The sequence below is a fragment of the Narcine bancroftii genome, chromosome 3 (assembly GCF_036971445.1).
Source record: "Narcine bancroftii isolate sNarBan1 chromosome 3, sNarBan1.hap1, whole genome shotgun sequence".
NCBI lineage: Eukaryota > Metazoa > Chordata > Chondrichthyes > Torpediniformes > Narcinidae > Narcine > Narcine bancroftii.
The window spans coordinates 101,285,640-101,309,160 of NC_091471.1; positions in this window are offsets into that span (position 1 = coordinate 101,285,640).

The window sequence follows — 23,521 nt, forward strand, 5'->3', positions numbered from 1 at the left end:
CGCGCGCCTTGCTCTAACCCACACGGCATGGAGGTCCCCCGATGGCGCCATCTTCTTGCGGCTGCCCCACCAGTGTGGCAGTACAAGTGGAGCCAGTTCACCACGTGGATGTGCACCGCCACACAAGCCCCCCTCCCAGAACCGGCTTATGCCTCTCACTGCTCGGGCGGCCGACCTCGTCGTTTCGGCCGGGACGTCACTACTAGCTGGCTAAGGTCCAGGTGTGCCACCTTGAATTGGTCGACTGTGAACAATTCCCCTTTGCCCCTGATGTCCAGGGTGAACATCTTGCCTGAGCGTTGCAGGACTTTGTAGAGGCCTTTGTAGGGGTACTGCAAGGGCGCTTTGTGTGGACCTCGCCAGATGAAAATGAAATCGGCCATAGCCAGCTCCTTGGGGACACAGGATGATTGGCTGCCATGGTGGGAGCACTTGTGAGGTGAGCTTACCCTGCAAGTCTGCCAGCAAGGTCCAACCCTTGGTCTTGGAGTCGATGCTCTGGCCGAAGAACTCCCCGGGTAGCGATAGTGGTGCGCCGTAGACCAACTCCGCAGATGATACCTGTAGGCCTTCTTTTGGAGCCATTCTAATGCTGAGCAGGACCAAGGGCAATTCGTCCATCAGCTGGGACTCGTGAGGCGAGCCATGAAGGCCAACTTTAGGTGCCGGTGGAAGCGCTCCACTAGGCCGTTGGCTTCGGGATGGTATGTGTTGGTGTGATGGAGCTTGATCTCCAAGAGGTTTGCCAGCTGTTACCAGGGGGCAGATGTGAACTGGGCACCCCTGTCGCTCGTCATGTGCACCGGGACCCCGAACCTGGTGATCCAGTGGGCGAGTAGGTTCCCGGCGTAGGTCTCGGTGGAAGTGTCCCTCAGTGGGATGGCTTCCAGCCACCTCATTGCTCAGTCGACCACTGTCAACAACTATCCTTGGGCACCAGCAGGGGGCCCACAATAATGATGTGTATGTGCTCAAACCTCTTGGCCGTAGAGTCAAACTGCTGTACCATGGCCTTTACATAGCGTTGGACCTTGGAGGTCTGACACTGCATGCAGTTTCTCTCCATCTGGGCTACCTGTTTCTTGAGGCCATGCCACTCGAACCATTCCACCGCCATGTGAACCGAGGTCTTGACCGAGGGGTGGGCAAAATCGTGGACCATCCTGAAGGCCTGCAGCCTCCATTGCAGTAGGACTACTGGGCATGGCGAGCCGTTGGAGACGTTGCAGAGCAGCATGTTGGGGCTGTCCGGTAGTTTGAAGTCCTGTTGCTAGAGACCCGTGATGGCGATGCGGAAAGGTTATGTGTCTGCATCGTCCTCTACACCTGCGCTAGCTGGGCGTAATCCAGGCCGGGGGTGAGACTGTGGGTGGTAGGCCTTGAGAGCGCGTCTGCCATGACATTGTCCTTACCCATTCGGATGCCAGTGTGTCGGAGGTGAAACTGCGCTTCTGCCTGCCCGAACCAAGTGCATGGGCGATACATCCAGAAGGTGGGGGGGGGGGGGAGGGGGAGAGTTTCATTGCAACCGTGTTGATTGCTGTGGAATCCATATCAGGAGGCCAGTAAAACGTCTGGACTCACTGGGATCACTGATGTAGTGACTGCTACATAGGTTGAAACACACTATGACCATGTTGGAGGTTTCAAATTAACTGTTCATTCAAACTTCGCATGTGCCCATTTAAGGGCGGCGTGAGCTCCGCCCCCGCATTGGCAGTGATGTCACCACACTCGCCCGAGGCGTGCAACTTGCTCTAACCCACGCGCCACGGAGGTCCCCCGATGACACCATCTTCTCACGGCTGCTCCGCCGGCGTGGCAGTACAAACCGGGCAGGTTCGCCACGAGGATGTGCGCCGCCACAGTGTCAACCTACCTCTTCATTACTATCCATAATTTTAAATTATTTCTAACACTTCTCCTTGGTGACTTGGTCTATTCTGATATTTTAACAAACTATCGACAGACAAATTGGCATATTTTCAAAGAATCAAAACTATTCCAAGATTCAAAATTCAACAAAAATTTTGCTTCCTGGACACTTTTGGGTATGACGTATTGTTTTTTAGATATAACCTACTTTTGTGAATGTTTCTCATATTTTAAGTCGACTTCAAGCATATGAAACCATGAAGTGCAACTTGTCATTGAAATTTCATTTTCTGCATTCGCACCTGCGGATCTTAGTGCAGTCAGTGATGAACACGGTGAAAGATTTCACTAGGACATTCTTCTTCTTTGACTTGGCTTCACGGACGAAGATTTATGGAGGGACATTATGGCCATGGAAAAGTGATATCAGAGCAACTGGAATCCATCAAGGCTGGCTGACTATTGTTGGACACTGACATGAGAAGCATCATATGCTGAGTACTAACAAAAAAAATAGCAGCAAAACATTTTTAGGTCAGTTGAACTAACACAATGTGTCAGCATCATTATGCAATTAAACATGCTAAATTCAATAAATGTTTACTTAATGTTTTTCCAACTTCCTACGTGATCAGCCAATCTGAAATTATCTCTGTGTTCAACTTGAAGCTGTCTATCATAATCTCCCATGTTCTTTTCAGGAAGCAAACCTTTTTGAGTAGATTTGATTTTGGAGAAATGAACACGATGTAGCACTTTGAATTGAAAACGACTATGCCTATCAAACAATGATGAATTGTAAATCAGGCCCAAAATTAAGTCCATTCTTCTTCTGAGAAAGAGATATTCAGATCATTCTTCCATTCCACTTAAAGAAATTACTTTCATATTCAATAGTTTATAATATAAAACAGATATCATGCTTTCATGAGTACATTGTAATGAATAGCTCGTCAATAAAATTTGGGTCAGGAAGAATAGGAAATGTTAAAAGCTTGGAGCAAACAAAATGTCGAATTTGATAGTATTTGAAATAATGTCTATTTGATAGGTTAATTATCATCCCCAATTGTTGAAGACATACAAAATGTAGTTGTATAAAAAGATCATAATACCTAAAAAATTCCATTCTTGAAAACTGGCATCTAAAATAGCTGGTTGAAATAAATAAATAAATAAATAGGACTTGTAACTATAAATCCTGCAGGTCCAAAAAAAATTATGAATTGATTCCAGATCTACAGTCTATGTGTCATTATTAAATTCTTTGTCAATTTTTGAACAGAAATAGGTAAAGATGACCCCAATACCACCCATAGGGAGGTACTTCTGCAGGATTTGAACTCCATCTCAATCCAATTAGGATATTCATCTGTATTTTCACATTGCAGCAATAGTATATATTTATTATGTTACTTTTATTTACTTATGTTAAATTCATGCTCATTTATTCTGAAAGAGGTACAAGGACTGCCTAAAGAAATCTCTTGGTGCCTGCCACATTGACCACCGCCAGTGGGCTGATATCGCCTCAAACCGTGCATCTTGGCGCCTCACAGTTCGGCGGGCAGCAACCTCCTTTAAAGAAGAGCGCAGAGCCCACCTCACTGACAAAAGACAAAGGAGGAAAAACCCAACACCCAACCCCAACCAACCAATTTTCCCCTTGCAACCGCTGCAACCGTGTCTGCCTGTCCCGCATCGAACTTGTCAGCCACAAACGAGCCTGCAGCTGACATGGACATTTACCCCCTCCATAAATCTTCGTCCGCGAAGCCAAGCCAAAGAGTTCACTTTATGAAAAATGTAAAATATTCAAAGCCTCTTTGTTACATATGTTTTGGACTTACCCTAATTTGCAAAAATATTGGACTGACATTTTTAGAACTTTTTCAACCATATTTAGGATTACTTTAGATCTGTGGTGCGGTGTCGGTCAAAAGAAAACACACAAATTTATTTGATGTTAAACTCCACAGAGCCAGCTGTCAGATTATGCTGCTGTGAGCTCCGAGAGTGACTTTGAAGGGCCGGCTCAGGCTTATATCCTGGAGGGTGATTGACACCCGACTGGGTGGGGCTTGGTCCAATCAGGTCGGCTGATTGACAGCCGGCCAGGTGTTGCCTTGTCCCCGTTCTCTTCTGCAGGTACAGAGGTTGCCCCCTGCAGTAGGCCAGTGGTGTACCACCCCATTATCCATGTCTATTTGGTTTTTCTAAAGATATTAATATTATTTTATCTTCTAATCAAAGACAGGTTACAGCATTCTCCACTTTATTAGCAAAAAGAGAAATTATGGTAAAAATGGAAAGATGAGTTTCCATCTACACATAATCAATGGTTATTAGATATTATGTCTTTTAAATCTGGAGAAAATTATGCATAACGTCACAAAAATCATGATTTCTTTTGATAAGACTTGGGGCCCACTTATAGCTCAGTTCCATCATTTAACTAATGAGATGCGATGATGAACATCCCTGGGCCTGCTTGTTTGGATCCCCTGAGGCCACATGTTCGGATTTAACACTACACACATGAATTTTATCCTTGAGTGCTGTGGATTTGAATTTTTTTTCTTTTGTTTTCATTTTTTTCTTACTTACCTCTTACAATATTTTATGTATTACCATTTATTAGATTTAAAATTAAGTAGTATTGCTACTGTACCATATGTTATTATTTGTAAATCTCCAAAGGTTTCATTGCAATTAATTTATTGTTGTTTTGTTTGTTTTCTAATAAAACTCAATAAAAATAATATTTAAAAGAAAGGAAGCAAACCTTCTGAAAAAAATTGTTGTCCAATTAGGGACATAAATTCATAACTGCTGCCTGACCAGATCAGTATTTCCAGAATTTTCTGTTAAGTCACAGGAAATCCTGGATAATGTCCTCATGATGGATCTAAAGTGGAGAGAAGATGTGTAAAACATGGAAGACAAAACAATCCAACCATCAGAATAAGCTTTACAGTGTTAAAACTATTATTTATTATTTTATGGCCAAAGTTTGAGTAGACAAAATGCTACTTACTTCATCTTAAGAATATTGCACAAAAATTATTAGCTGTATTTTATGATCTTCATCTCCACATGCTGTCGAGTCTCACAAAGCAGTGTGAACTGAAGCAGCTTCATCACATTTTGTAATTGGCATACTTACTTTCTTTCTTTGGTTTGGCTTCGCGGACGAAGATTTATGGAGGGGTATGTCCACGTCTGCTGCAGGCTCGTTGGTGACTGACAAGTCCGATGCGGGACAGGTAGGCATGGTTGCAGCGGTTGCAAGGGAAAATTGGTTGGTTGGGGTTGGGTGTTCGGTTTTTCGTCTGTCTTTTGTCAGTGAGGTGGGCTCTGCAGTCTTCTTCAAAGGAGGTTGCTGCCCGCCGAACTGTGAGGTGCCAAGATGCACGGTTGGAGGTGATATCAGCCCACTGGCGGTGGTCAGTGTGGCAGGCACCAAGAGATTTCTTTAAGCAGTCCTTGTACCTCTTCTTTGGTGCACCTCTGTCTCGGTGGCCAGTGGAGAGCTCGCCATATAACTCGATCTTGGGAAGGCGATGGTCCTCCATTCTGGAGACGTGATCCACCCAGTGCAGTTGGGTCTTCAGCAGCATGGATTCGATGCTTGCAGACTCTGCCAGCTCGAGTTGTTCGATGTTGGTGATGAAGTCATTCCAATGAATGTTGAGGATGGAGCAGAGACAGCGCTGATGGAAGCGTTCTAGGAGCCATAGGTGATGCCGGTAGAGGACCCATGATTCAGAGCCGAACAGGAGTTTTTGTATGACAACAGCTCTGTACATGCTGATCTTTGTGTGTTTCTTCAGGTGATTGTTTTTCCAGACTCTTGTGTAGTCTTCCAAAGGCACTATTTGCCTTGGCGAGTCTGTTGTCTATCTCTTTGTCGATCCTTGCATCAGATGAAATGGTGCAGCCGAGGTAGGTAAACTGGTTGACCGTTTTGAGTTCTGTGTGCCCGATGGAGATGTGGAGGGGCTGGTGGTCATGGTGGGGAGCTGGCTGATGGAGGACCTCAGTTTTCTTCAGGCTGACTTCCAGGCCAAACATTTTGGCAGTTTCCGCAAAACAGGACGTCATGCACTGGAGAGCTGGCTCTGAATGGGCAACTAAAGTGGCATCGTCTGCAAAGAGTAGTTCACGGACAAGTTGCTCTTGTGTCTTAGTGTGAGCTTGCAGACGCCTCAGATTGAAGAGACTGCCATCCGTGTGGTACCGGATGTAAACAGTGTCTTCATTGTTGAGGTCTTTCATGGCTTGTTTCAGCATCATGCTGAAGAAGATAGTAAAGAGGGTTGGTGCGAGGACGCAGCCTTGCTTCATGCTGTTGTCAATGGAGAAGGGTTCGGAGAGCTCATTGCTGTATCCGACCCGACCTTGAAAAGTGGCAAAGCAGCAGGTATGGATGGAATCCCCCCAGAGATCTGGAAGGCTGGCGTCAAAGCTCTGCATACCAAACTGCATGAGTTTTTTAAAATTTTTCACACTATAAAGCATATTGATCAAGATACATACATTTTCCTTCTTAAATATATAGAGTGTCATTTTCTCCCCCTTCCCTCCTCCCCTCCCTACCTCCCCTCCCATTTATTTAAAGTTCAGAATATAAGATACATTAAACTCGTCAAACAATGTTGTCACTCAATAAAAATAAACAAGAAATTCCACTGAGTCAGTTCTTTTCATTCTCTTTTCCTTCTGTCATTTTAGGTGGTAGATGTCCACGGTAGGTTTTCTCTATTATGTTTCATGTATGGCTCCCATATTTGTTCAAATATTGTAACATTATTTCTTAAATTATAGGTTATTTTTTCTAATGGAATACATTTATTCATTTCTATTTACCATTGTTGTATTCTCAAGTTATTTTCTAATTTCTAGGCTGACATAATACATTTTTTTGCTACAGCTAGGGCTTTCATAACAAATCTTTTTTGTGCACCATCCAAATCGAGTCCAAATTCTTTGTTTTTTATGTTACTTAGGAGGAAGATCTCTGGGTTTTTTGGTATATTGCTTTTTGTGATTTTATTTAATATCTGGTTTAGATCTTCCCAAAATTTTTTCACTTTCTCACATGTCCAAATTGCATGAATTGTTGTTCCCATTTCCTTTTCACAGTGAAAACATCTGTCAGATACTGTTGGGTCCCATTTATTTAACTTTTGAGGTGTAATGTATAGCCTGTGTATCCAGTTATATTGTATCATACGTAGCCTCGTGTTTATTGTATTTCTCATAGTTCCTGAGCATAACTTCTCCCATGTTTCATTCTTTATCTTTATGTTTAGATCTTGTTCCCATTTTTGTTTAGTTTTACCATTTGTTTCCTCATTCTGCTTTTCTTTTAGTTTAATATACATGTTTGTTACAAATTTTTTGATTATTATTGTGTCTGTAATCACATATTCAAAATTACTTCCCTCTGGTAACCTTAGACTGCTTCCCAATTTGTCCTTCAAGTAGGATTTCAGTTGGTAGTATGCCAACACTGTATCATGAGTTATATTATATTTATCCTTCATTTGTTCAAAGATAATAATTTATTTCCCGAAAAACAATTTTCTATTTTTCGATCCCTTTTTTCTCCCATTCTCTAAAGGAAAGGTTATCTATTGTAAAAGGGATTAGCTGATTTTGCATCAGTATTAGTTTTGATAGTTGGTAATTTGTTTTATTCCTTTCTACATGAATCTTCTTCCAAATGTTGAGCAGATGATGTAATACTGGAGAATTCCTACGTTGTACCAATTTTTCATCCCATTTATATATGTTCAGGTATCTTCTCCCCTATTTTATCTAGTTCTAATCTAGTCCAATCTGGCTTTTCCCTTGTTTGATAAAAATCTGATAGGTATCTTAATTGTGTGGCTCTATAATAATTTTTAAAGTTTGGCAGTTGTAAGCCTCCTTGTTTATACCATTCTGTTAATTTATCTAGTGCTATCCTCGGTTTCCCCCCTTTCCATAAATATTTCCTTATTATTTTCTTTAACTCCTTGAAGAATTTCTCTGTTAAGTGTATTGGTAATGCCTGAAATAGGTATTGTATCCTTGGGAAAATGTTCATTTTAATACAGATTATCCTTTCTATCAGTGTTAGTGGTAAGTCTTTCCAATGCTCTAAGTCGTCTTATAATTTTTTTATTAGTGGATAATAATTGAGTTTATATAGATGGCCGAGGTTTTTATTTATTTGTATACCTAGGTATCGTATTGCTTGCATTTGCCATCTGAATGGTGATTCTTTCTTAAATTTTGAGAAATCCGCATTATTCATTGGCATTGCTTCACTTTTATTTACGTTAATCTTGTACCCCGACACTTCTCCATATTCCTTCAATTTCGTATGTAATTCTTTTATTGATATTTCTGGTTCTGCTAAGTATACTACTATAACGTCATCTGCAAATAGACTGATTTTATATTCCTTATCTTTTATTTTTATCCCTTTCATATTATTTTCTGTTCTTATCAATTCTGCTAGTGGTTCTATGGCTAACGCGAACAATAAGGGAGATAGTGGGCATCCCTGCCTTGTTGATCTGCTTAAGTTAAATTGTTTTGATATATATCCATTTACTGTCACTTTCGCCAATGGCCCCTTATATAATGTTTTAATCCAATTAATATATTTCTCTGGTAAGCTGAATTTTTGTAGTACTTTGAATAAATAATTCCATTCTACTCTGTCAAAGGCCTTCTCTGCTTCTAAAGCAACCGCTACTGTTGGAGCTTTATTTCCTTCTACTGCATGAATTAAGTTAATACATTTACAGATATTGTCTATTGTTCGTCTTTTTTTTAATAAATCCAGTTTGGTCTAGATTTACTATTTTTGGTACATAGTCGGCTAATCTGTTTGCTAATAGTTTAGCTATTATCTTATAATCTGTGTTAAGTAAAGATATTGGTCTATATGATGCTGGTGCAAGTGGATCTTTCCCTGTATTTCGTATTACTGTAATTATTGCTGTTTTGCATGAATCTGGTAAGCTTTGTGTTTTATCAATCTGGTTGATTACTTCCAGAAGGGGAGGAATTAATAAATCTTTAAATGTTTTATAGAATTCTATTGGGAATCCATCCTCTCCTGGTGTTTTATTATTCAGTAGTTTTTTTTATTATCTCTTGTATTTCTTCTATTTCAAATGGTTCTGTTAATTTATTTTGTTCCTCTGTTTGTAATTTCGGTAGTTCAATTTTAGTTAAAAATTCATCTATTTTGTCATCTTTCCCTTCGTTTTTAGTTTGATATAATTGTTCGTAGAATTCTCTGAAGTTTTCATTAATCTCCATTGGATTATATGTGATTTGCTTGTCTTTTTTCCTTAATGCCAATACCATTCTCTTAGTTTGTTCTGTCTTAATCTGCCATACTAGAATTTTGTGCGTTTTTTCTCCCAGTTCATAATATTTCTGTTTTGTCTTCATTATGTTCTTCTCCACCTTATATGTTTGTAGTGTTTCATATTTTATTTTTTTATCTGCCAATTCTCTTCTTTTAGTTGTGTCTTCCTTCATTGCTAATTCTTTTTCTATATTTGCTATTTCCCTTTCCAACTGCTCTGTTTCCTGATTGTAGTCCTTCTTCATCTTAGTTACATAACTTATTATTTGCCCTCTGATGAACGCTTTCATTGCGTTTCATAGTATCAACTTATCTTTCACTGATTCCGTATTTATTTCAAAGTACATTTTAATTTGTCGTTCAATGAATTCTCTAAAATCCTGTCTTGTAAGTAGCATGGAGTTTAATCTCCATCTATACATTCTTGGTGGGATGTCCTCTAACTCTATTGTCAATAACAGGGGTGAGTGGTCCGATAATAGTCTAACTTTATATTCCGTTTTCCTAACTCTCTCTTGCATGTGAGCTGATAACAGGAATAGGTCTATTCTTGAGTATGTTTTATATCTGCCTGAATAATATGAATATTCCTTTTCCTTTGGGTGTTGTTTCCTCCATATATCCAAAAGTTGCATTTCTTGCATCGATTTAATTATAAATTTGGTTACTTTGTTCTTTCTATTAATTTTTTTCCAGTTTTATCCATGTTTGAATCCAAATTAAGATTGAAATCCCCTCCTATTATTATGTTCCCTTGCGTGTCTGCTATCTTCAAAAAGATATCTTGCATAAATTTTTGATCTTCTTCATTAGGGGAATATACATTGAGTAAATTCCAAAACTCCGAATATATCTGACATTTTATCATTACATATCTCCCTGCTGGATCTATTATTTCCTCTTCTATTTTAATTGGTACATTTTTACTGATTAATATAGCTACTCCTCTAGCTTTTGAATTATATGATGCTGCTGTTACATGTCCTATCCAATCTCTTTTTAATTTCTTGTGTTCCACTTCAGTTAAGTGTGTCTCTTATATGAATGCTATATCAATTTTTTCTTTTTTCAGTAAATTTAACAGTTTCTTCCTTTTGATTTGGTTATGTATTCCATTAATATTTAAAGTCATATAGTTCAACATAGCCATTTCATACTTTGTTTATCTTTCCTTTCCGTTTTCTCATCATCACCTTTCCTTCTTATCCATTTCTGCTTTCTTTTTTTGAACACATTATAAGACAACATTTCTAAAACATAAAATATTTCCATTATTCTCCTATCTAAAATTCCTTTAACCCCACTATCCCCTCCCCTTCCTGAGTTGCCCTTTGTCCCTTGTCGGGCAGCCACATCTCCCCTCTCCATTTGGATTTGCGAAATCTCTCGCAAGAGTCAACTGATTTCGCAGTGACCGTAATTCTTCCCCACCCAGCCCCCCCCAGAAAAGATTTTAACCTTCATATATAACAAAGGTCACTCTCTTAATTCCCTCCTTACTTCCTTTCTTCCCTTACTTTCCCTTCTTAGTTCTTATCTATACTCTATTTTTAAAAAAATATACATACACACATATATGCATACATATATATATATATATATATATACCCATATACACACATGCATATAGTTTGTGGTCATTTTTGTTCTTCTCATTACATGTCTTCATCTCTCTGTCTGTTTTGTAGTTGTTCTGCAGATTTTCGTGCTTCCTCCGGATCCAAGAATAGTCTGTTTTGCTGCCCTGGAATAACTATTTTAAGTACCGCTGGGTACTTTAGCATAAATTTATATCCTTTTTTCCATAGGATTGTTTTTGCTGTATTAAACTCCTTCCTCTTCTTCAGGAGTTCAAAACTTATATCTGGATAGAAAAAAAAAATTTGACCTTTGTATTCCAGTGGTTTTTTGTCTTCTCTTATTTTCCTCATTGCTTTCTCCAATATATTTTCTCTTGTTGTATATCATATAGTTATTGTTGACCTGTATATATGGAGCTGGCCCACCCACTGATGACTCATACCCTATGACTCCTCCCCCGTGGTCCTGAGCATTAAAGGTCAAGCCACCTCTCCCTTCCCCCCATCTGCAGCCATGATCAGAAGGACCACGACGCTAACCTTGCTAAATTTCTGTAGACTGCAAAGTCCCTTAACTTCTTATACAATAAAGACAAGTGTGTCTTTAATCCCAATAGCCTGGCTCTCCTTGGATGCGTCATGGCACATGGAGTCATTGCCCTGGACCTCAACTGCATGTGGCCTCTTATGGAGCTCCCAGTCCCGAACACGCTGAAAGCACTGAAGAGATGCCCGGGGCTGTCCTCCTACTATGCACAATGGGTGCCCATCTATGCCGATAAGGCCCACCCCCTTATTAGGCCCACAACTTTGCCGTTATCAGCGAAGGCCCAGGCTGCATTCCATCTAATCCGAGGAGATATCACAAAGACCACTCTGCATGATGTGGACGAATCCGTCCCGTTCCAAGTGGAGAGCAATGCCTCTGACTTCCCACTGGCCACCACACTCAACCAGGCAGGCAGCCCAGTAGCATTTTTTTCACTTACCCTTCACGGCCCTGAGACATGGCACTCCTATGTTGAGAAGGAGGTGCAGGCAATTGTTGAGGCGGTGCCACTACCTGGCTGAAAAAGGTTTACCCTGCTGATGGACATGAAAACCGTTGCTTTCATGTTCAACAGGGTAAAATTAAAAATGACAAGATTCTCAGGTGGAGAATCGAGCTCTCCACCTACAACTATGATATCTTGTATCAGCCAGGTAAACGCAATGATCCGCCTGATGCCCTCTCCCGGGGTATGTGCACCAGCACACACCTCAATCATCTCCAAGCCCTACACAATGCCCTTTGCCACCCTGGAGTTACGAGACTGTTCCATCAAGACTTGAAACCTCCCGTAATCCGTTGAGGATTACCAGACACTGTTGGATCTGCACTGAATGGAAGCCGCAGTTCTACAGACCCAACAAGGCACACCTCATAAAGGCCACTCGCCCATTTGAATGACTAAGTGTCGATTTCAAGGACCCCTTTCCTCGTCCAACAAGAACATTTATTTCCTGAACGTTATCGAAGAGTACTTCCGGATCCCTTTTGCCATTCCCTGTCCAGATATGACCTCGGTCACTGTGATTAAGGCACTACACAATATCTTCACTCTGTTCAGGTACCCGGATTACATCCACAGCGATCGCGGGTCCTCGTTCATGAGTGAGGAGCTGCGACAGTACTTTCTGGCCAGAGGCATATCCACCAGTAGGACCACCAGCTATAACCCTAGGGATAATGACCAGGTGGAGAGAACGCCACCATTTGGAAGGCTGTGCTCCTGGCCCTGAATTCCAGGGACCTGCCAATGTCTTGCTGGCAGGACATCCTGCCAGAGGCATTCCACACCATCTGATCACTCCTGTGTACCGCTACAAACACCACCCTGCAAGATTGTATATTTGCCTTCCCCAGAAAGTCAGCGAATGGACCCTCAGTGCCTCCCTGTTTGGCAACGCTAGGCCAGGTCCTGCTCTGGAGACATGTGAGGGGCCATAAGACTGACCTGTTGGTTGAAGAGGTGCACCTCATCCATGCTAACCTTCAGTACGCTTTTGTGAGGTACCCTGACGGCCTGAGAACACAGTACCTGTCTGGCATCTGGCACATGCCGGCGAGCCCGGAACCACTCCATACACCTCTGACCTCCCTGAGTTTATCACCACCCGACAATGGGACTTACTGTTAGGGGCAGACTCGTCTGGGATACCACCCACCATGGATCTCACTTGAACGGGGCTGGCTCCCCTCAGGGCACTGTCCCCCCTCCACCCCATACCATTTCCGACATCAACCCAACAGACAGCACCCTCTCCACGTAGTCAGATGGTGACTCCGTCTCTTGACACCAGGCCGGCGGAACAGCAGACCATCCCCACCCCTGCTCCCCACAGGTCCTGTAGACAGGAGGTCACTGATGCGATTGAATCTTTAGTCTTGGCAGTTTTTTTTGTTCAAAGACTGAGGGAGGTTTCTGTTTTAAAAGGAGGGGTGAATGTGGTGATATATTTCCTCCATTGTATATAGTTATTGTTAACTCCTGCATATATGGAGCTGGCCCGCCCACTGATGGCTCATACCCTATGACACCTCCCCCGTGGTCCTGAGCCGTAAGGGTCAAGCCACCTCTCCCTTCCCTCTATTCCTATACCTGGATCCAGGCCATCAAGGTTCTTATGTATATTAAAGCCTATTGTTCCCTCAGCCTAGTCTTTGTGGTTACTGGTAGTGCCTAACAACAATTCACATGTAATTTAAGTGCACATTCCAGATTTTATTCAAGTTTTTTTGTATACAATTTGGTTTGACCATGTAGAAATGACAGCACTTTTTATACATTGTCACCTCATTTCAGGGCACCATAATGTTTGGGACATTTATCTTCAGGTGGCTATGTTTAATTGTTTCATTGGTGCAGGTGTAAGAGCGCTTGGTTTGCTTCCAATCACCTTTGGTGACTGTAGTCACCATTTTTCAACATGAGCACCAGAGTTCTGCCAAGGGAAGTCAAAGAAGTCATAATAAGGCTGAAAAATAAGAATAAAAATAAGACATTTCCCAAACCATAGTGTCAGAAATAAAACTTCTCACACATGAGTCTCTTTAAAACTGATGACACGACAAGCTTTATTTACAAGTCTGCAGAGTTGGACTCAACTGGTTTCTCACCAGTTAAGCCCCGATACATACAGTGCATTGATTTTTATACCCTTATTGTTTGCCCTTCCCCTACTTATTAATACTGTTTTAATTGGTTAGTATTGCAAAAGCATTCTAAGTACAACTGCATTTTTAATTATCACGTTCGTTACGTACGCTGCGAACTCTACATACACTAAATTCTGTTTCTCACCCTTCTTATCAATCTTTTGTCTCCTGCATGTCTCTCACTATGACCATGGAAAGATATGTTTAAAAAAACATATCCAGCTGAACCTTTTGTCCTTGGCTGCTAGTAAGCTCCCTGTCCGTTCTGGCTTCCCTTTTTATGATTAATCATCACATTTTAACTTAAGCCATTTTAACCTAAATTCTCTATATATAACAATCCACCCCTTTCTCTCTTTAAAATGTGTGTATGCAAAACCAGAGTCCATCAGGGCATGGTGGGCCTGAGTCACCCTTCCAACCGTTAAGAGGGAAAGGAGTGGTATTAGGAATCTGTATATAATGACCCATATTATTTCCTTCTTTTTCCACACAAGGGGTATATGGATGTTGGGTGGTATTTTCTGCCCAGCATTTCTCAGGAACTGAGGTATGGGAAATAAAATTACCCTCCTTTCTTCCCCAAATGTGGTCCTGAAACAGGACCACTGTGTCTCTGCATTTCTTACATTTCACACCTGATAAAGACATAGGCAAACTAAGAAAAATCAAAGAACATAACAATAACATTGTGAATCAAGTCTTTCTGCGAAATCGCAAGGTAAGAGGTTTTTCTCCAGGAACACGTCCAATCTGAGTTCGTATCAGGGTCCTGAGGCGCCTCTACAGGTCCCTTAAATCTGGATGCGTGCGTCCACCCCTTCTCTCTTGTTCATGCTGCAGCCTCTGTAGTTAAGAGAACTTGGTATGGACCTTCCCACTGGGGCTGGAGTTTTTCAGTTTTCCAGGTCTTTTTTTTTTTTTTAATTTTTTTTATTTTTCACACCATAAATCACATTAGCCATGATATACACTATTTCTTTTCACACATATACAGTGACTTTTTCTCCCCCCCCCCTTTCCTCCCAAACCACCCCCCCACCCCCCCCTCTCATCCATTTTAGGTATACAATCTAGGTTGCATTAAGCCAGTCAGACAATGTTGTCATTCAACAAAATTACACCAGAAATTCTACTGAGTCCATTCTTTTCTTTCCTTCTCCTTCCATCAACTTAGGTAATGTTTGTCCCCGGTAGGATTTCGCTATTGTATTTAATGTAAGGCTCCTATACTTGTTCGAATATTTCAATATTATTTCTTAACCAATATGTTATTTTTTCTAATGGAATACATTTATTCATTTAAATTTGGTAGTTTCTTCCTTTTAATTTGGTTATGTATTCCATTAATATTTAGACATATAGTTCAGCGTAGCCCTTTTATATTTTGTTTATCTTCTCTTTCCGTTTTTCCATCATTACCTTTCCTCCTTTTCCATTTCTGTTTTCTTATTTTCAACTCTTTATAAGACAACATTCCTACAACATCTAACATTTTCCTTATTCTCCTATTTCTATCTTATTTATCCCCAATCTCCCCTTCACCTCCTGAGTTGTCCTTTATCCCTTGTCGGACAACCACATCTCCCCTCTCCATTTGGATTTGCGAATCCACTCGCAAGCGTCAACTGATTTTGCAGTGACCGCTATTTCCCCCCACCCCGCCTCCCCCAGAAAAGATTTCACTTTTCATATGTCACAAAGGTCCCTCTTTTAATTCCCTCCTTATTCTCTCTATTCCATTACCTTCCCTTATTAATTCTTGTCTATACTATCTATATTTTCCTCTAAGTACAGATACATTCATGTATGCTCATTGTCTCTATTCACTCTTATACCTCTTTACCTGCATACATATCAATCGTGATCATTTTTACTCTCATTACCCGTCTTCATCCCTCAGTCTATTTTTGTCTTTACCCACATACATATCAGTCGTGATCATTTTAACTCTCATTACCCGTCTTCCTCCCTCAGTCTATTTTTGTAATTGTTCTGCAAATTTTCGTGCTTCTTCTGGATCCGAGAATAGTCTGTTTTGCTGTCCTGGAATAAATATTTTCAATACCGCTGGATGCTTTAGTATAAATTTATACCCTTTCTTCCATAAAATCGCCTTTGCTGTATTGAACTCTTTTCTCTTCTTTAGGAGTTCAAAACTTATATCTGGATAAATGAAGATTTTTTGCCCTTTATACTCCAGTGGTTTGTTGCCCTCTTTTACTTTTTCCATTGTCTTCTCCAGTACCTTTTCTCTTGTAGTATATCTTAGGAATTTTACTACAATAGATCTTGGTTTTTGTTGTGGTTGTGGTTTAGAGGCCAATACTCTATGTGCCCTTTCTATTTCCATTTCATGCTGTAGTTCTGGACATCCTAGGGTCTTAGGGATCCACTCTTTTATAAACTCCCTCATATTCTTGCCTTCTTCATCTTCCTTAAGGCCTACTATCTTTATGTTATTTCTTCTGTTATGGTTTTCCATTGTATCTATTTTTTGAGCTAGTAGTTCTTGTGTCTCTTTAGTTTTTTTATTAGATTTCTCCAATTTCTTTTTTAAGTCTTCTACCTCCATTTCTGCTGCTACTGCCCGCTCTTCCATCTTGTCCATTTTTTTTCCCATTTCTGTTAAGGTCATCTCCATTTTAATTATTTTCTCCTCTGTGTTGTTTATTCTTTTTCTTAAATCCTTAAATTCCTGTGTTTGCCATTCTTTAAATGATTCCATGTATCCTCTAATAAGAGCAAGTATATCCTTTACCTTGCCTCTCTTTTCTTCTTCTATTTCACCATACTCTTCCTCTTCTTCTTCCTCTGGGTTGACCATCTGTTGTTTCTTTGTTGCCCTTTCCTCCTCTTCTATCTTGTTTCTATTGTCTTCTGTGGTCTCTTCTTGCTGCAGGTGTTCTGCAGCTGTCGTTGCCGGCTGTGGAGATCGACTCCCCAGCTGGTCCCCCCTCCCGTCGGTGTGTTTTTTTTCATTCGCATCGCGCATGCGCGAAGTTTCGCGCATGCGCGGTTGCGCACTTTTGTTCGGCTCTGCGAGCCATTTTTGTAGTCCATTATTTACCGACCTGAGGGAGCGGGTTTCTCTCTCCGCAGCGGGCCTCTTCGGACAGGTAAGGCCTTCACCTTTTTCCTCCTTTGTCTTCTCTTCCTCTCTTCTTACCGTTGCTTTCGACTTTTCTTTTTTTGTCGCCATCTTCTTTCCACCTTTATACTCACTTTTCTGTAACTTTTATTTCTGTGCCTTTGTGTTTTCTCTTGTTTTTCCCGACTTTTCTGGAGAGGGCTGGAGTTCACCGTCCGGCCACTACTCCATCACGTGACTCCTCCCCCAGTTTTCCAGGTCTTGATGAGAATCCAGTCTCGTGGTTCCACTTTGTGTAAAGAAAAGTCTAGAGGCGGTGTTTGTGCCAATAGTCCTCTCTTTCGTAAATCTGTAAGAGAGCGTGACAGTGCCTGTAAATAGTTCCTAACAAATATATCCCCTTCCCCCAAGGTGGGGCACCCCTCAACTGTACTCCAGAAGGGAAGCCCAAACATCATTTCATAAGGGGACAACCCTACATCTTTTCGTGGGGCAGTACGAATTCTTAATAAAGCCAGGGGCAGACACTTTATCCAAGGCATTTTAGTTTCCACCATTAATTTTGTCAATTGCATTTTTAGGGTTCCATTCATACGTTCAACCCTCCCTGAGCTTTGTGGATGCCAAGGGGTATGCAATTTCCAAGAGATCTGTAATGCATTACAAATCAATTGCTGGATTTTTGAACAAAAATGTGGACCCCTGTCTGAGTCTATAGAATCCATTATATCATATCTGGGGATTATCTGCTCTAGGAGGAGGCGAGCTACTGTAGAGGCTGTAGCATTTACTGTTGGGAAGGCTTCCACCCATCGGGTAAAGTGATCTATTACCACCAATAGATACTTCCATCTTTGGACTTGAGGTAACTCTGTGAAGTCGATCTGGATACTTTGAAAAGGGCGTATGGCTAATGGTTGACCTCCCATGGTCCCTGTCCTCATCACCTTTTTATTAATTTTTGTGCATAGGTGACAGTTCTGCACCTCCTGTTGGGCCAAGGTGTAGATTCCCTTACACACATATTCTCGAAGCACTGTGTCACATAAGGCTTGGGTGCCCCAGTGGCTCTGATGATGCAGGTGTTTTAAAATATTGCGAGTTATTTCTTTATTTAGAACCATTCTTCCATCTGGTGTCTTCCATGTTCCATCAGGCAGCTGGCTTGCGCCCAGCTGAGCCATGTCCTTTTTTTCCTTAGCAGAGAAAATGGGAGCCTTCTTTATGCCTTGTCTTATTGGGATTAAGGTCAGCAAACAGACTTCTTGTTGCATGGTTGCCCTTTTGGCTTCTTCATCAGCCAGTCTGTTTCCAATTGCTGTCGGGTTATCTCCCCTTTGATGGCTTGGTATGTAGACCACTGCTATTTCTTGGGGTAATGTCAAGGCTTCTAAAGTCAGAGTAATCATCTGTTCGTGTGCCAATTCCTTTCCTCTTGATGTAATTAGACCACGCTCCTTTCAGATCTTACCAAAGGTATGCACTACCCCGTATGCGTATTTGGAATCAGTGTAAATCGTTCCAATTTTCTTTGCCAGTATTCTGAGGGCTCTCTGCAAGGCATATAGTTCACAGGACTGTGCTGACCAGCTTCCGGGTAGTCTCGTGGATTCTACTACTTTCCAAGTATTTCCTTCTATTATAGCATACCCACTTCTTCTCATTCCGTCAACACATCTGGCGGAGCCGTCAATGTAGAATTCATATCCTTCTCCCAGCGGAGTATCGCAAAGGTCTTCTCGGGTCTTGGTCTGAAGATCCGTCAACTCGACACAGTCGTGCTCCACCTCTCTCTCTGTTTCACTGCCGTATAAAAACTGAGCTGGGTTGCAGCTATTAATCTTTGCAAACTGTAGATCTTCTCCAACCATTAAAATGGTTTCATACTTTAATATGCGAGAATCAGTCAGCCATCGATGGGCAGTTTGTGTTAATAAAACACTCACAGAATGGGAGGTGTACACAGTCATCTTTCCTCCAAAAGTAGGTTTACGTGCTTCCTCTACCAACAGAGCAGCAGCCGCTACTCCCTGGATACACGTCGGCCATCCGCGAGACACTGGGTCCATCATTTTGGAAAGGAAAGCCACTGGGTGTCGCTGACCGCCTTTTTCCTGTGTTAAAACCCCCACTGCTGTTCCTTGGTTATGAGTGACAAATAGCTGGAAGGGCTGTTTTAAAGAGGGCAGAGTGAGTACCGGGGCTCGTGTCAGGCGATGCTTCAAGTCCTCAAACCATCCCTCCTCCTCCTGGGTCCATTTCAATGGATATTCATTTTCATTTGTCAGCTTTTCATACATAAACTTCACCAACGCTGAGTAGTCCTCTATCCATAACCTACAGTAACCTAAGAGTCCCAGGAATTGTCTTATTTCCTTCTTATTACGGGGTAACGGCATTCTAGTGATTCCCGCAATCCGTTCAGGGGTAATCCGTTTCTGTCCTTTACTTATCTGGTGTCCCAGATATACCACAGTTCTCTCAACGAACTGTAACTTGTTCCTGGACACCCGTAGACCCTTTTTCCTCAGATAATTCAAGAGTCTAATTGTATCTCCCCTCATTTCTTGTTCCTTGGGTCCTAATAATAGTAAATCGTCCACATACTGCATTAGTTGGGAATCATCAGATTGTGGATAGTCCGCCAGGATTTGTTCTAGTATTTGTCCAAACAGGTTCGGAGATTCAGTGAACCCTTGGGGCAATACAGTCCACCGAAGCTGTCTCCGTCTACCTGTCCATGGATTTTCCCATTCAAACGCGAACATATCTCTACTTTCCTCTTCTAATGGACATGTCCAGAAGGCATCCTTCAAGTCGATAACACTAAACCACTCATGGTCTGGGGGAATCCGACTCATAATAGTATAGGGATTAGGCACCACTGGGTGGCGGGTCTGAACAACAGCATTCAAACTTCTTAGATCCTGAACTAGGCGATAGGATCCATCTGACTTTTTCACTGGGAGTATAGGGGTGTTATAAGGTGACATGCATTCTTCTAATAGTCCGTCTCGTATTAGAGTCTCAATTACCGGCTGTAGCCCTTTTCTCCCTTCCAAAGAAATAGGATACTGACGTTTCCTTACCGGCTGATGACCTGGTATTAATGTGACATGTAAAGGTGGGATGTCCAGACCTCCTCGATTTCCCTCCTTATACCAGACTCTCTCGTCAATCTGCCGTTCATCCTCTTCCTTTAAAGCGCAGAGGTGGACTCGCACTTCTCCGTCCACAGGGAGAGCACCCAAACCTAGGAGAGCCTGTAAGTCCCTTCCTAGGAGGTTAAATCCAGCCGAAGGTAATAACAAGAGGTCTTGTACCCCTTCTCTTTCTTCCAGTTTCACTGTTACTTGGGGGATTATTGATACCATTCTGGGAGCCCCTTCTATCCCAGAAATTGTCAAATTACTTTTTATAGGCTCAGTTCCGATTGGCACAGTTATTACACTACTTCGTTCCGCTCCTGTATCCACCATAAACACCACCTCTTCTCCCTTGGGACCAATTTTTAGTTTTACCAGGGGTTCCCTCTTATATTTGGTCCCTAACATTTGGAACCCCTGACACCCCTAATCTTCTTCCATAAGTTCGAGGGCACGCAATTCCCTCTTGTATCGGGGGCATTCCCTCTTAAAGTGTCCTTCCTCATTGCAGTAATAGCACTTAACGAACCTCCGGGGTCTTCCCTCTCTTGGATATTTTGGATTGTTTAGAGGAAGGTTTTGTTTTCTTTCCCCTCTGGATTCAGCATTCATCTGTCGGATAGTCTGTACCATAACCTTTGTCGCCTTCTTTTGATCTTCTTCTTCTCTCTGCACATATACTTTTTGTGCCTTTTTTAACAGTTCACTTAGGGGTTTTTCACTCCAGTCCTCCTCCTTTTCTAGTTTCTTTCTAATGTCTTGCCATGATTTGGAAACAAATTCAATTCGAATAAGCTGTTCACCCATTGGTGTACTAGGGTCCACACCAGCATACTGTTGGACATTCTTTCTCACCCTCTCCAAAAAATCAGTAGGGGACTCATCTTTCCCCTGGTGGTTCCCAAATGCGTTGGTGAAATTGTGACCCTATGGCACAGCCTCCCGTATCCCTTTAATTGTCCACTCTCTATATTGTCTCATACTTGCCAATCCCTCGGGTGTTCGTTTGTCCCACCTGGGTTCATTTAAGGGATATTTTTGTTCATGGGGTCTGGGGTCCCCAGGTTGTTCATATTCCCACATGAGGAGGGCAGCCCGTCGAATCATCTGCCTCTCCTGGGGTGAGAATAATGTTCCCATTATTGCCTGCATCTCTTCCCACGTATATGTGTTTGGTCCCAGGAATTGGTCGAGCTGTTCGGCCAGTCCTATAGGATCTTCCAATAACTTTTTCATTTCTTTCTTAAATCCCCGCACCTCTGTACTAGTTAGGGGAACATTCACATATCCCGTTCCCCCTCCCGGTCCTCCCATAGGAACTTCCCTCAGGGGATTTAGGCTTACTGAAAACTTTGATGGTCCTGGACCAGTCTGGGATCTTGTCCAGGGTCGGTTTACCGGTGGAAGTTTAGGGTCCGACTCCCTTAATTCATTCTTTTTTTCCTGGCCCCTTTCGGGGCAATCAGATTCATCACCTTTCCCCTCCGGTAATGAGCTTTCCTCGGGCGCAGTAGGCACCGGGGGAATATAAGGAGGGGGAAGGTTGTCCAGAGGTTCCCACTTCTTTTCTCCCGCTACCCTCAATTTAAAACATTTTGTTAAGGATCCTGGCCAGGGAACCCAACAAAATGCATATGCTGACTCTTCTTGATTCACCTTTGGTCTCGAATTTACATATATGTTTAATGCTTGTCTAACCCAATCCTCATCAGATCCAAATTTCGGCCACCAGACCGAGGAACCTTTAATAGGTTGTTTCGACCAAAGGAGACAATATTGAACCATCTTTTTCTTGTTTTTGTCCCGATATCTTTTACTATCCCAATTTTCAAACATTCTCCCCAAAGGGCTGTCAAGGGGTACTCCCAGGAATTGTCCTGAATTTTCAGACGAGCCCTTAGATTTTGATCCTCCCATTTTCCCACCTAGATCTGTTTATTGTTGCTGAGGACCCTCTCGTTCTGGACCCTACTCCCTTCCTCTCAGACGCCTCGTCGGAGGTGCTGTCCCTCCTTCGGTTACCGCTGAGGTTTTCCTGGGGTTGACCCCTCTCTTCTTGGCACTTCGTCGGAGGTACTGTCCCTCCTTCGGTTACCGCCGAGGTTTCCCTGGGGTCTATCCTAGAGTCCCGCGACAGGGTCCTCACACCACGACAAAAGATCTATACTTAATCTATTCCGTTAGGTTTTTATCCAAACAGGTGTATCCCGTTACACCTTTTACCCAATCCCCACACCACAATCGTAAGTCGTCACTTACCGGTGTCTTCTCGGGGATTGAACCGTCACCCTTCTCCTCTCCGTCTTGTCGTGTCACCTTGTCCGGATACCACTCGCTCAAGCCGCCCGAAGCGACGAGCAAGGGACTAGGAGCCGCTGAACTCAGCGGGGTGCACCGCCTCCGATGTCCCTCTTCTCGCCTCCCCTCACGGCCGGAGTGTAGATCCCGGACGAGCCCCCATTTGTCAGAAATAAAACTTCTCACACATGAGTCTCTTTAAAACTGATGACACGACAAGCTTTATTTACAAGTCTGCAGAGTTGGACTCAACTGGTTTCTCACCAGTTAAGCCCCGATACATACAGTGCATTGATTTTTATACCCTTATTGTTTGCCCTTCCCCTACTTATTAATACTGTTTTAATTGGTTAGTATTGCAAAAGCATTCTAAGTACAACTGCATTTTTAATTATCACGTTCGTTACGTACGCTGCGAACTCTACATACACTAAATTCTGTTTCTCACCCTTCTTATCAATCTTTTGTCTCCTGCATGTCTCTCACTATGACCATGGAAAGATATGTTTAAAAAAACATATCCAGCTGAACCTTTTGTCCTTGGCTGCTAGTATGCTCCCTGTCCGTTCTGGCTTCCCTTTTTATGATTAATCATCACATTTTAACTTAAGCCATTTTAACCTAAATTCTCTATATATAACAATAGGATTACCAAAATCAACAGTTTGAAACATCATCAAGAAAAAAGAGTGTATTTAAAAAAAAATATTTTTCACACCATGAACCATATTGACCAAAATACACGTAAACATTTCTCTCTTGAATATAGTGTCATTTTCTCTCCTTTCTCCCCCTCCCTTCCCTCCCTCCTTCACCCCCCCCCCACCCACTCAACATTCAACCTATTTGATACATTAAACAATGTCATCACACAATGAAAATAAACAAGAAAATTGTGTCATCTACCTTTACATACTGGGTCAGTTCATTTTGTCTTCTGTCATTTTAGGTGATGGA